The 11,218-nt window shown below is 51.9% G+C and overlaps 1 protein-coding gene across 1 annotated transcript in view; it reads left to right on the top strand.

Annotated features, from left to right (window-relative positions):
* Nucleotides 1-2,901: 2,901 nt before the first annotated feature.
* LOC115091831 (potassium voltage-gated channel subfamily E member 3-like) overlaps nt 2,902-11,218 on the top strand; it is a 35,471-nt gene continuing 27,154 nt past the window's right edge. Inside the window, exons 1-2 of the mRNA XM_029602075.1 lie at nt 2,902-3,009; nt 4,155-4,275. The gene's annotated coding sequence lies outside the window, so the exon portion shown is untranslated. The remainder of the gene's footprint in view (nt 3,010-4,154; nt 4,276-11,218) is intronic.

Raw genomic sequence — 11,218 nt, 5'->3', positions numbered from 1 at the left:
ATATAGAGAGCCCAGGGCCATGCAGGCAGCGCTGGATATCCAGCCCTCAGGAGGATACTCAGTATATAGAGAGCCGAGGGCCGTGCAGGCAGTGCTGGATATCCAGCCCTCAGGAGGATACTCAGTATATAGAGAGCCCTGGGACAGGCAGGCAGCGCTGGATATCCAGCCCTCAGGAGGATACTCAGTATATAGAGAGCCCAGGGACATGCAGGCAGCGCTGGATATCCAGCCCTCAGGAGGATACTCAGTATATAGAGAGCCCAGGGCCCAGGCAGTGCTGGATATCCAGCCCTCAGGAGGATACTCAGTATATAGAGAGCCCAGGGACGTGCATGCAGTGCTGGATATCCAGCCCTCAGGAGGATACTCAGTATATAGAGAGCCCAGGGCCGTGCTGGCAGGGCTGGATATCCAGCCCTCAGGAGGATACTCAGTATATAGAGAGCCCAGGGCGGTGCAGGCAGCGCTGGATATCCAGCCCTCAGGAGGATACTCAGTATATAGAGAGCCCAGGGACATGCAGGCAGCGCTGGATATCCAGCCCTCAGGAGGATACTCAGTATATAGAGAGAGCCCAGGGCCGTGCAGGCAGTGCTGGATATCCAGCCCTCAGGAGGATACTCAGTATATAGAGAACCCAGGGCCACGCAGGCAGTGCTGGATATCCAGCCCTCAGGAGGATACTCAGTATATAGAGAGAGCCCAGGGCCGTGCAGGCAGTGCTGGATATCCTGCCCTCAGGAGGATACTCAGTATATAGAGAACCCAGGGCCGTGCAGGCAGTGCTGGATATCCAGCCCTCAGGAGGATACTCAGTATATAGAGAGCCCAGGGCCGTGCAGGCAGTGCTGGATATCCAGCCCTCAGGAGGATACTCAGTATATAGAGAGCCCAGGGTGGTGCAGGCAGTGCTGGATATCCAGTCCTCAGGAGGATACTCAGTATATAGAGAGCCCAGGGCCGTGCAGGCAGCGCTGGATATCCAGCCCTCAGGAGGATACTCAGTATATAGAGAGCCCAGGGCTGTGCAGGCAGCGCTGGATATCCAGCCCTCAGGAGGATACTCAGTATATAGAGAGCCCAGGGCCGTGCAGGCAGTGCTGGATATCCAGCCCTCAGGAGGATACTCAGTATATAGAGAGCCCTGGGACAGGCAGGCAGCGCTGGATATCCAGCCCTCAGGAGGATACTCAGTATATAGAGAGCCCAGGGACATGCAGGCAGCGCTGGATATCCAGCCCTCAGGAGGATACTCAGTATATAGAGAGCCCAGGGCCCAGGCAGTGCTGGATATCCAGCCCTCAGGAGGATACTCAGTATATAGAGAGCCCAGGGCCACGCAGGCAGCGCTGGATATCCAGCCCTCAGGAGGATACTCAGTATATAGAGAGCCCAGGGCTGCGCAGGCAGCGCTGGATATCCAGCCCTCAGGAGGATACTCAGTATATAGAGAGCCCAGGGCCGCGCAGGCAGCACTGGATATCCAGCCCTCAGGAGGATACTCAGTATATAGAGAGCCCAGGGCCGCGCAGGCAGCGCTGGATATCCAGCCCTCAGGAGGATACTCAGTATATAGAGAGCCCAGGGCCGCGCAGGCAGCGCTGGATATCCAGCCCTCAGGAGGATACTCAGTATATAGAGAGCCCAGGGCGGTGCAGGCAGCGCTGGATATCCAGCCCTCAGGAGGATACTCAGTATATAGAGAGCCCAGGGCCGTGCAGGCAGCGCTGGATATCCAGCCCTCAGGAGGATACACAGTATATAGAGAACCCAGGGCTGTGCAGGCAGCGCTGGATATCCAGCCCTCAGGAGGATACTCAGTATATAGAGAGCCCAGGGCCGTGCAGGCAGCGCTGGATATCCAGCCCTCAGGAGGATACTCAGTATATAGAGAGCCCAGGGCCGCGCAGGCAGCGCTGGATATCCAGCCCTCAGGAGGATACTCAGTATATAGAGAGCCCAGGGCTGCGCAGGCAGTGCTGAATATCCAGCCCTCAGGAGGATACTCAGTATATAGAGAGCCCAGGGCGGTGCAGGCAGTGCTGGATATCCAGCCCTCAGGAGGATACTCAGTATATAGAGAGCCCAGGGCCGTGCAGGCAGCGCTGGATATCCAGCCCTCAGGAGGATACACAGTATATAGAGAGCCCAGGGCCGTGCAGGCAGCGCTGGATATCCAGCCCTCAGGAGGATACTCAGTACTGAGAAGGGCAACCAAAATGATAAAGGGGATGGAACAGCTCCCCTATGAGGAAAGGCTGAAGATGTTAGGGCTGTTCAGCTTGGAGAAGAGACGGCTGAGGGGGGATATGATAGAGGTCTTTAAGATCATGAGAGGTCTTGAATGAGTAGATGTGACTCGGTTATTTACACTTTCGAATAATAGAAGGATTAGGGGGCACTCCATGAAGTTAGCAAGTAGCACATTTAAGACTATTCGGAGAAAATTCTTTTTCACTCAACGCACAATAAAGCTCTGGAATTTGTTGCCAGAGGATGTGGTTAGTGTAGCTGGGTTCAAAAAAGGTTTGGATAAGTTCTTGGAGGAGAAGTCCATTAACAGCTATTAATCAAGTTTACTTAGGGAATAGCCACTGCTATTACTAGCAAGGGTAACATGGAATAGACTTAGTTTTTGGGTAATTGCCAGGTTCCTGTGGCCTGGATTGGCCTCTGTTGGAAACCGGATGCTGGGCTTGATGGACCCTTGGTCTGACTCAGCATGGCAATTTCTTATGTTCTTATATAGAGAGCCCAGGGCTGCGCCGGCAGTGCTGGATATCCAGCCCGAGGTCGCTACCCATGGTGGTTTCCAGATCTGTATCGGTGGTTGCGGCGAGGGGCGTGGTTACGTTCTATGTATAGGGCGGCGGGGGGGGGCGTGGTTTTAAGGCTGTATCGGGGGCGGGGCTTCCCTGCTCTGGGGGCGGGGCCTCTCCTCTCTCTCCCGGCCCCGCTGCCTGCTATGTGTCCCGCGATCCTGCCAGAGCGTCCGTCTGCAGGCAGGTAAGAGGGAGCCTCCCCCGGAGGGTTTCCTTCCGATGGAGAGCGGTTCGGGGGTTTGGGTTTTGGGCTCCGTTGACCTCGGAAGGCGAAGTTTGCGAGCGGTAGATGAGCCGGCGGAGTCTGTGCCTGCAGCTTAGCCCACCCGTGCCCCACGAACTTGCTGTGTCTCCCTCCAACTTTATTCTCTGTTTTGACAATCGGGGTTTTTTTGTTTTGGTTGCTCTTGTTCGTTTGCTGCTTTATGATCCGCTTCCTGCTTCGGATTGCGGAACCCGCTGGGACCCGAGGTTGGGTTATTCCGACTTGCAGATTGATCGGACGGGGCAGCCTATGCAGGATGCCTTTGAGCGGAATTGGGGGCTGGGTGGGGGTTAATTGATTGATTTAAAGTAGGAACCTTCGTTTTCAATTTTTATTTCCCCCCCGGGGAACTTTTCGGTATTTATTATAACGAACAAAAGTGGGAGAAAAATGAGTCTCCTTTTTCCCACTGATTGTCTCTCTTATTTTGTTTGCTATAATAAAAACTGACAAATAAAGGTGAAAACGAAGGTCCCTGTTTATAAGCCTTTGATTTTCCTCCTTTTCTTGCGTGCGATGCAATGACCCCTGCTGTAAATAGTCACTGGTGGTTACCCAGCCTTTAAGTGTACAGTCACTGATGCCCATTGCAAACGATATACTATAGATCTCATAGCTTTTGTATTTGAAAACGGGCTGTGTCTCGCCTGCAGGTAGTTTTACCCAGGACAGAGAAGTCTGTAACATTTCCCAAGTAGTTGCAGCCCGAGCTGAAGGAGCCTTGCTGTCCAGGACCCACATCTGTGCTCCTTCTATATGCATGCATCTGGGAAATCATCCCCCCCACACATGTCTCTCATATACACACCACACACACTGATCTCATAAAGCTTCTTTTCCTGTGGAAAGTAGGCTAAAAAAAAAAAGAATACTTGGGTTACGGTCTGTAGCCCACAAAATTCGATACATGCAAAAAAAAATTACGCCTAAGGATAAATCCCTGTGGGACAATGGCTGGATATCCCCCAGATGCTTTTTTTTTTTTTTTGGTAACCTAATCCCACAGTTCCATCAAAGCCAGACCCATGGAACTGTTTGCCTTCCTTCTCTCCATCTGCAAACAGAGCTGCCACGAGAGGATCCCTGCGTCCCGGCCGCCGTGGGACTCCGGCTCCATCACAAAACGCGTGGAGAGAGGCCTCTGCCGGCCCCGGGATACTTGGGCTGCGGCCGCCGGTGCAGACCGTGAGTAGGATTCGTTGAGACACCGTGGCTCAGTGGGAGCTCCTTTTTGAGCAGATAAAAGATAAAAAATGATTTCTTGTGAAAACCATCTGATAAAGGAATGGGATCGGCAGAAACAGACGCACTAACGCTCCTATCTGTACAAAAGCAGCAGCATGAGGGAGAGTTGGGTTTTTTTCCTGCTTCCTCCTTTCCTGTTTGTTCTGTTTTAGTTCTTAAGGGTTTTTGTTTTTTTTTACACTTGATATAAATGATTACACATTTTGTAGGGGCCTAGGGTGACCGCTGAAGTTAGTTGGTGCGTCAGAAAATGTCCCATGTGACTGAAAAAGGAGAATTCGGAGTCTCCAACCGAAATGCAGTCTCTCTGGCCCTCTCTCAGGCTTGCTGGCAGGGAGGTGTAGGGAAGAGAGAGGGAGGCCAGACGGAGGGGGAGAAGAGGGAGGAGCCAGGCTGGTCGAGGGGCACGACAGCCAACTGCCTGGGGCACCAATGTGCTACATTAGGAGGCTGGGCACCAGTGCCGCCTGCTATTGCTGTAGAGCCAGGGCCGGTGCAAGGGGATTGGGTCCCCTAGGCACCTTCAACCTTGCGCGGCCCCTCCCCCCCCCGGTCGCAGCCCTGACTCTCCCCCCCCCCTCCCAAAAGAAAACTCACAAATCACCTAGTGGTCCAGCGGGGGGCCCGGGATCCATCTGCCACCCCCGGGTCGTCGGCTGCCACTAATCGAAATGGCGCCGGTGGCCTTCAGCCTCTACCATGTGACAGGAGCTACCGGTGCCATTGGTTGGCCCCTGTCACATGGTAGGGGGCTAAAGGCCACCGGCGCCATTTTGGTTAGTGGCAGCCGAGGCCCCGGGAGCGGCAGATCGTTCCCAGGCCATCCGCTGAACCACCAGGGGGCGTCAGGAGGGTGGCACTGGGGGGGAGGGGGGGGAGGCAGGGGCTGGCAGAATTTTGAAAGGGCATTTTTTGCCCTTTCAAAATTCTGCCACCTGTCGCAGCGCCCCTAAGTCTTGGCGCCCTAGGCACAGGCCTAGCTCGCCTAGTGGTTCCTCCGGCCCTGTGTAGAGCCTTAGTCTCCACGTAGCCGCTGGATTCCCTATATATGCATCACCTTGCAAATTAGCTCCGTTAAATTTCATCTGCCATTTGGATGCCCAATTTTCCAGTCTCACAAGGTCCTCCTGCAATTTATCACAATCTGCTTGTGATTTAACTACTCTGAACAATTTTATATCATCTGCAAATTTGATCACCTCACTTGTATTTATTTCCAGATCATTTATAAATATATTGAAAAGTAAGGGTCCCAATACAGATCCCTGAAGCACTCCACTGTCCACTCCCTTCCACTGAGAAAATTGCCCATTTAATCCTACTCTCTGTTTCCTGTCTTTTAGCCAGTTTGTAATCCACGAAAGGTCATCGCCACCTATCCCATGACTTTTTACTTTTCCTAGAAGCCTCTCAAACGCCTTCTCAAAATCCAAGTACACTACATCTGCCGGTTCACCTTTATCCACATGTTTATTTATTCCTTCAAAAAAATGAAGCAGATTTGTGAGGCAAGATTTGCCTTGGGTAAATCCATGCATATTGGGAAAAATAACCCTTGCTGTAGTTACACGATGTTAGGTTCCATATTAGGAGCTACCATCCAGGAAAGAGATCTAGGTGTCATAGTGGATAATACTTTGAAATCGTCGGCTCAGTGTGCTGCAGCAGTCAAAAAAGCAAACAGAATATTAGGAATTATTAAGAAGAAAATGGTGAATAAAATGGAGAATGTCATAATTCTTCTGTATTGCTCTATGGTGAGATTGCACCTTGAATACTGTGAGCAATTCTGGTTGCTGCATCACAAAAAAGACAGAGTTGTACTGAAGAAGGTACAGAGAAGGTTGACCAAAATGATAAAAGGGATGAGCAGCTCCCCTGTGAGGAAAGGCTGAAGAGGTTAGGGTTGTTCAGCTTGGAGAAGAGACGGCTGAGGGGGGGATATGATAGAGGTCTATGAAATCAGGTAAATGTGAATCAGATATTTACTCTCTCAGATAATACAAGGACTAGGGGGCACTCCATGAAGTTAGCAAGTAGCACATTTAAAACAAACTGGAGAAAATTGTTTCACTCAACGCTCAATTATGCTCTGGAATTCATTGCCAGAGGATGTGATAAAGACAGCTAGTGTAGCTGGGTCTAAAAAAGGTTTGGATAAGAAGAAGTCCATAAACTGCTATTAATCAAGTTGACTTAGGACTGGATTTTAAAATCTACGCGTGCGGGGTACATTTGTGCGCGCTACCCTGCGCGCACAAATCTACGCCCAATTTTATAACATGTGCATGCTGCCATGCACATGTTATAAAATCCGGGGTCGGCAGGCAGAAGGGGGTGCACCTTTCGCGCACCGAGCCCTAGGGGAGCCCCGGTGGCTTTCCCCGTTCCTTCCGAGGCCGCTCCGAAATCAGAGCGCTGTGCCTGAGACAGGGTTGTTGTTGCCAGTGGCCCTCGGCTCCCAGAAGGAGCCAGCACGGCAGGGCCGCGAGTGTCACCGCACTGGATGAAAGGAAAGACTGATGTAGCAGCTGCAGCCCTGGGGCCTCACCGAATTGAGAGGGAGGGAGGCAAGCAAGGAGTGGCAGGAAGATGAGCAGCGCACCAGGAATGTGATTTGTTGAGCACTTGCCTCTCTCTTCTCCCGTCTTCTGTGGTTGCCGCTGGCCACCTAAACGAAGAAAGCGGGGAGGCTGATTGGTGCAGTGCGGGGCGGGGTGGTGGGGGAATAATTTTGCTACGAGGGGGAGCCGGGCGCAGGATAACAGCCAGCAGAGGATCGCTGCAATAGCTGTCCAGACCCTGGCGATGGCATCTCAGGTTGATGGTGCACTGCCCTCTTGTATATTGGTGGTTCCTGTGCACTATGGACGTTACGCCCCGACCTTTTGTCATTGCCGAGCCCAGTTTGTCTAAAATAAATCTCCTTTCCTGAGTCTACTCTTCTGCTGTTTTCACTATATAATATATGCTATAAGTTCATGTCATGCTCATAGTTTACATGTATCACTGTGGTGCCTGCACAGGGTGTGGGGAGGATGGGCTTCTGATGATGATCGGCACAGCAGCACCCCTGGTCTATTTACATTCTCAATGGTGGGAATGACTAAGATGCCTTTAGAGACCTTACATACACCCCCCTCCCCCACACACTTTTCCTCAAGGCTGAAATAGGAATCAGAACGAGAAGGGGAAGCTTAATGATTCTCCTTTTTTCTCGGGGAAAGAGAGGGAGTTTCCGCCTGTCCCTTTGGGTTTCCAGCTCAACGGGAACAGGCTTCCGGCAAGCTACATCACCACAAGCCTTTATTTGCAAATAGGCAGGTTATTTTCCCACTGTTTTTATGTTCCCTTCCCAGCTTAGCCCGGCTGTTGCAATGACCGTGCTTATCGCAGGACTACAAACTGCAGTGCTCTGTGGCACGCAAGGAACGGAAGCCAAGGTATCCCGGCTGCAGGCAGAGGGAGCCTACGAGCCGGCAGCAGGGGCACCCAGTGAGTCTGACCTGTATGGGCCACCATGGAGCGATGGCCGAGACCCCTCTCCTCCCCTAGCCCGGGCTTTGAACTCTGCCTTCCCTGGCCCGGGATCGCACGTCTCCCGCACGGGTGCACTGCGCTGTCACTGAGCGACCGGGCCCACCCTAATGAGTCTCTCTTAACAGACCTATTCCCAAATCTTTTGCTGACATTTGTTTTTCGAAGACGTGATCCCTTGGCACACGTGCCCCTGTATGTCACCTAAGACGGGTATAATGCCACGCCAAGCCAGGATCTTAACGGCGATGCACAGACAGTGCCAGCACCTCGCAGTTCCCGTCACATGAGCGCAGAATTGTAAAAAAAAAAAACGACAACTGATGTCACAGGAAAGCTTTGTGATGTCACTGCATAAACGCTGTGGTGTCATTTGCAATGTGGTGACAGCGGGACAGGAAACTGAGTTATGGTCAAGGGGGCCCTCTGACATTTCCTTTAATGCATGGGTTATAGGAGTTTTTTGTCCCTTCGACAGAAATGCATGAAACAGAGTAGGATGCAGTCGGGAGACGATGAGTCCGATCATAAAGGGGGTTAGATACTGCTCTACCCACCTTCACATCGACTTCCGGACCACTAATGTATTCATTTTTTTTGAAAAAGAAAGGCTTTCGCCCCGAGAATCAGTCGCAGGTGTTCACATGCCGATGGATGTATGCGCGGGTTTCTGCGCAATTCATTGCATAGGGCCACGAGCACCCATTACTGCACGCATTATGTCGCACATGTATGGTGTGTGTGGATTTTGTGGCCGTGCCTAATTAGCGTACACGGCCGTTATTACATCCTGTGCTGCCGCTGGGTTTTGCTGTGCACGCTAAAAAAAAAAAAATACGCGTAGAAAAATCCGCGCGGCTCTTATTACATCAACCCCATAATATCTCCATGCTGTCGGCCTGCTTGCCTCCCTCTGCCTTCTGCCAGTCATGCTCGCCTCTGTGGTCTGGAAGCAGGGAGCTAAGAGCCGTCACTCCTGCGGACAGAGCCCAGTGAGAGGAGCTGGGCGAGGTCTGGCGCGGAGCAGGAGGCATCACTGCGCCTGCAGCTCACTCAGATGTGGCCAGAGCTGTGTGAGGCGAAAGTGGAAAGGAACCCCGAAGGCTGGAGGTGGGTTAGGCCAGAGAACAGGTGATAGGGCAGAAAGCAGCTGGGGAGTGGGGAGAGAAGTGCCCAAGGGACCTTGATAAAGGATAACAAACAAAAAAAATCTATAAGGTGATACCTTTTTATCGGACTAACTTAATACATTTCTTGATTAGCTTTCAGGAGCTAGCACTCCCTTTCTCGGGTCAGAACAGAATGAGCAAAATGTTGAGTGAATCCTAAAAAGCATTCCAGTGCTAGCGTGAAGGTGGAGGGGGCTTGATGGGTCATCAGAAAGTGACTGCCAGTCAATGTGCATCTAAGTGGACTAACAAGGCAGCCACACGACAGTATCCCAGAAAGGGCGCCGGCAGGCAGGATGAGTGATCTGGCTGGGTCAAGCTTCCTGGCTGTTTTGGATAAGGTGCTCTGGCTCTGCCGCAAGCCGTTCACCCCATGATGTAGCACCGATCTCCTTAGTCAGGGGTTCTTGATGTCGGCTCTGCTTCACTCCCTGAGGCGTTCTCTGTGTTCATAGAATAATAGTTAGGAAGAGGGTCCTGGAGACCTGCCGAAGCCCCCCCTGCGACGCATCGCTGCTCTCTCCTGAACTCAGCTCTGCTCGGTTTTCATCCAGCCAGGTCGGTCTTCCACAAAAAGTCACAGGCTTCCGCTTCTATCTGTTATCTGCTGTCTGGCAAAGGTACTTAAATAAAACCGCCTGGCAGGAAATTGCATTCCGTCCCCCGAAGAAGCAATGGAAGGCGTGAAACGCACTGGGATTTTAGCCCTTTGTCTACTTGCCTCACCCTTGTGAAGAGTAGAAGTCATTTGAGGTGAGGGGAACGTGCAGTGCTCTTTGGATTTCGTGTCTGGTGGGTGGTGGCATGAGCACTGGTTTGGGTAGCATTATTGTACTGCAGCCTGCTCTCTTCTTGTTTGTGGCAGGCTCAGGGGGGAACCATGCGAGGTGGCTCAGGAAGCCAGTCGTGCCCACGTGCAGATGATGGTTGCCTTGAGTTGATAGGCTGACACGATATGAATAGTTCTTTGCTGCCAGTGCCTGCATGCAGCCAGTGCCCTGGCTGCTTTCACAGACCTTGCCGCTGGCTTCCACAGAGCTGCTGTAAGGTTTATAGGGCCGGCTGGCACTGTAAAGCGCTTTGGTACACATCGGGTCTCCTTTAGCTTACTAATATATTGGACTCGGGTAGACAGATACTGGATTTTCCTTGGGGTACAGTAGGAACATGCTGTTAACGCGTCATGTTTGTTCTTGGCCATTCCAGAATAAATTAGCAAATTCTTCAAGCACAGAGCAATAGCCAGAATGTGCCGGGACATGCACAAGCCGAGAACTGGTGCTCTGTCGCAGATTACTGGACTGTATTATCTTCTTATATTATATTGCAGGGCGGGTTTTCTGAGTGTATGCACTGCTGCGGTACATGCTGGGACAACCAATGTTTATCTTAGAGGTGTTTTGCAGGAAGAGGGGGGGGGCGAGTAAGGGGTCTCAGGGTAGCTGTGATGCTGCACAGTCCTCAGGCACGGGAATCCCATCCTCTTGCGTTAAACTGCATTTCCACTGTAATGCACAAGACCCCCAAGGCGACATCCCGGCAGGCCGATAGCCTTTGGAGCCGGGGAGGCTGATGCTCCTCTTTCCTGAAAACTGGCAAGCAGCCTGATAGCTGTGGTGGCCATTGGTGCCGGCAACGTTCCACGGTTGCTGCAGCTATGACAGAAAAGAAACATCAGAAGGGCCTTCTCTGGCAGCCCGGCCTAACCGGCAAACGCCAGGTGAAAAAAAAAAAGAAAGCCAGCCCAGAAGATCTTGGCTTTGTCTCCGTTACTGTTTCTGCCCCCACTCACCCCAGGCCTGTGCCTTTCCTGTTGGATACGTAACCCTCTCGTGTTTAGGGCTGCTAAGATCCACGTCCCAAAGGATAGGCCGAGTGTGTCCTGGTTTTACCCCTGGCGACTTTCTGGATGTGTAGGTTCCAATCTCTTAACAAGGAGAGCTAGGAATAAGACCAAAAGCAGGGCAGAAAAGAACCAGAAAGTGGGCAGGCTGCTCTACCGCTTTAACAGCGTTATGGCGTTTTCGCATGCGTTAAGCACCTGATATCACCATAACCTATGGCTTTATTGCATGTTGCGGTGTTGAGAGAGAGAGAGAGAAGCCATAATGCTCTCACGCTAGATAGGTATTTATATCTCTATGGGAGGTCCACCTAGTAACTTGAGGTGAGGTTTA

Source organism: Rhinatrema bivittatum, chromosome 5 (genome assembly GCF_901001135.1).
Source record: "Rhinatrema bivittatum chromosome 5, aRhiBiv1.1, whole genome shotgun sequence".
NCBI classification, from domain to species: Eukaryota; Metazoa; Chordata; class Amphibia; order Gymnophiona; family Rhinatrematidae; genus Rhinatrema; species Rhinatrema bivittatum.
This window is presented reverse-complemented; position numbering and strand designations above follow the sequence as displayed.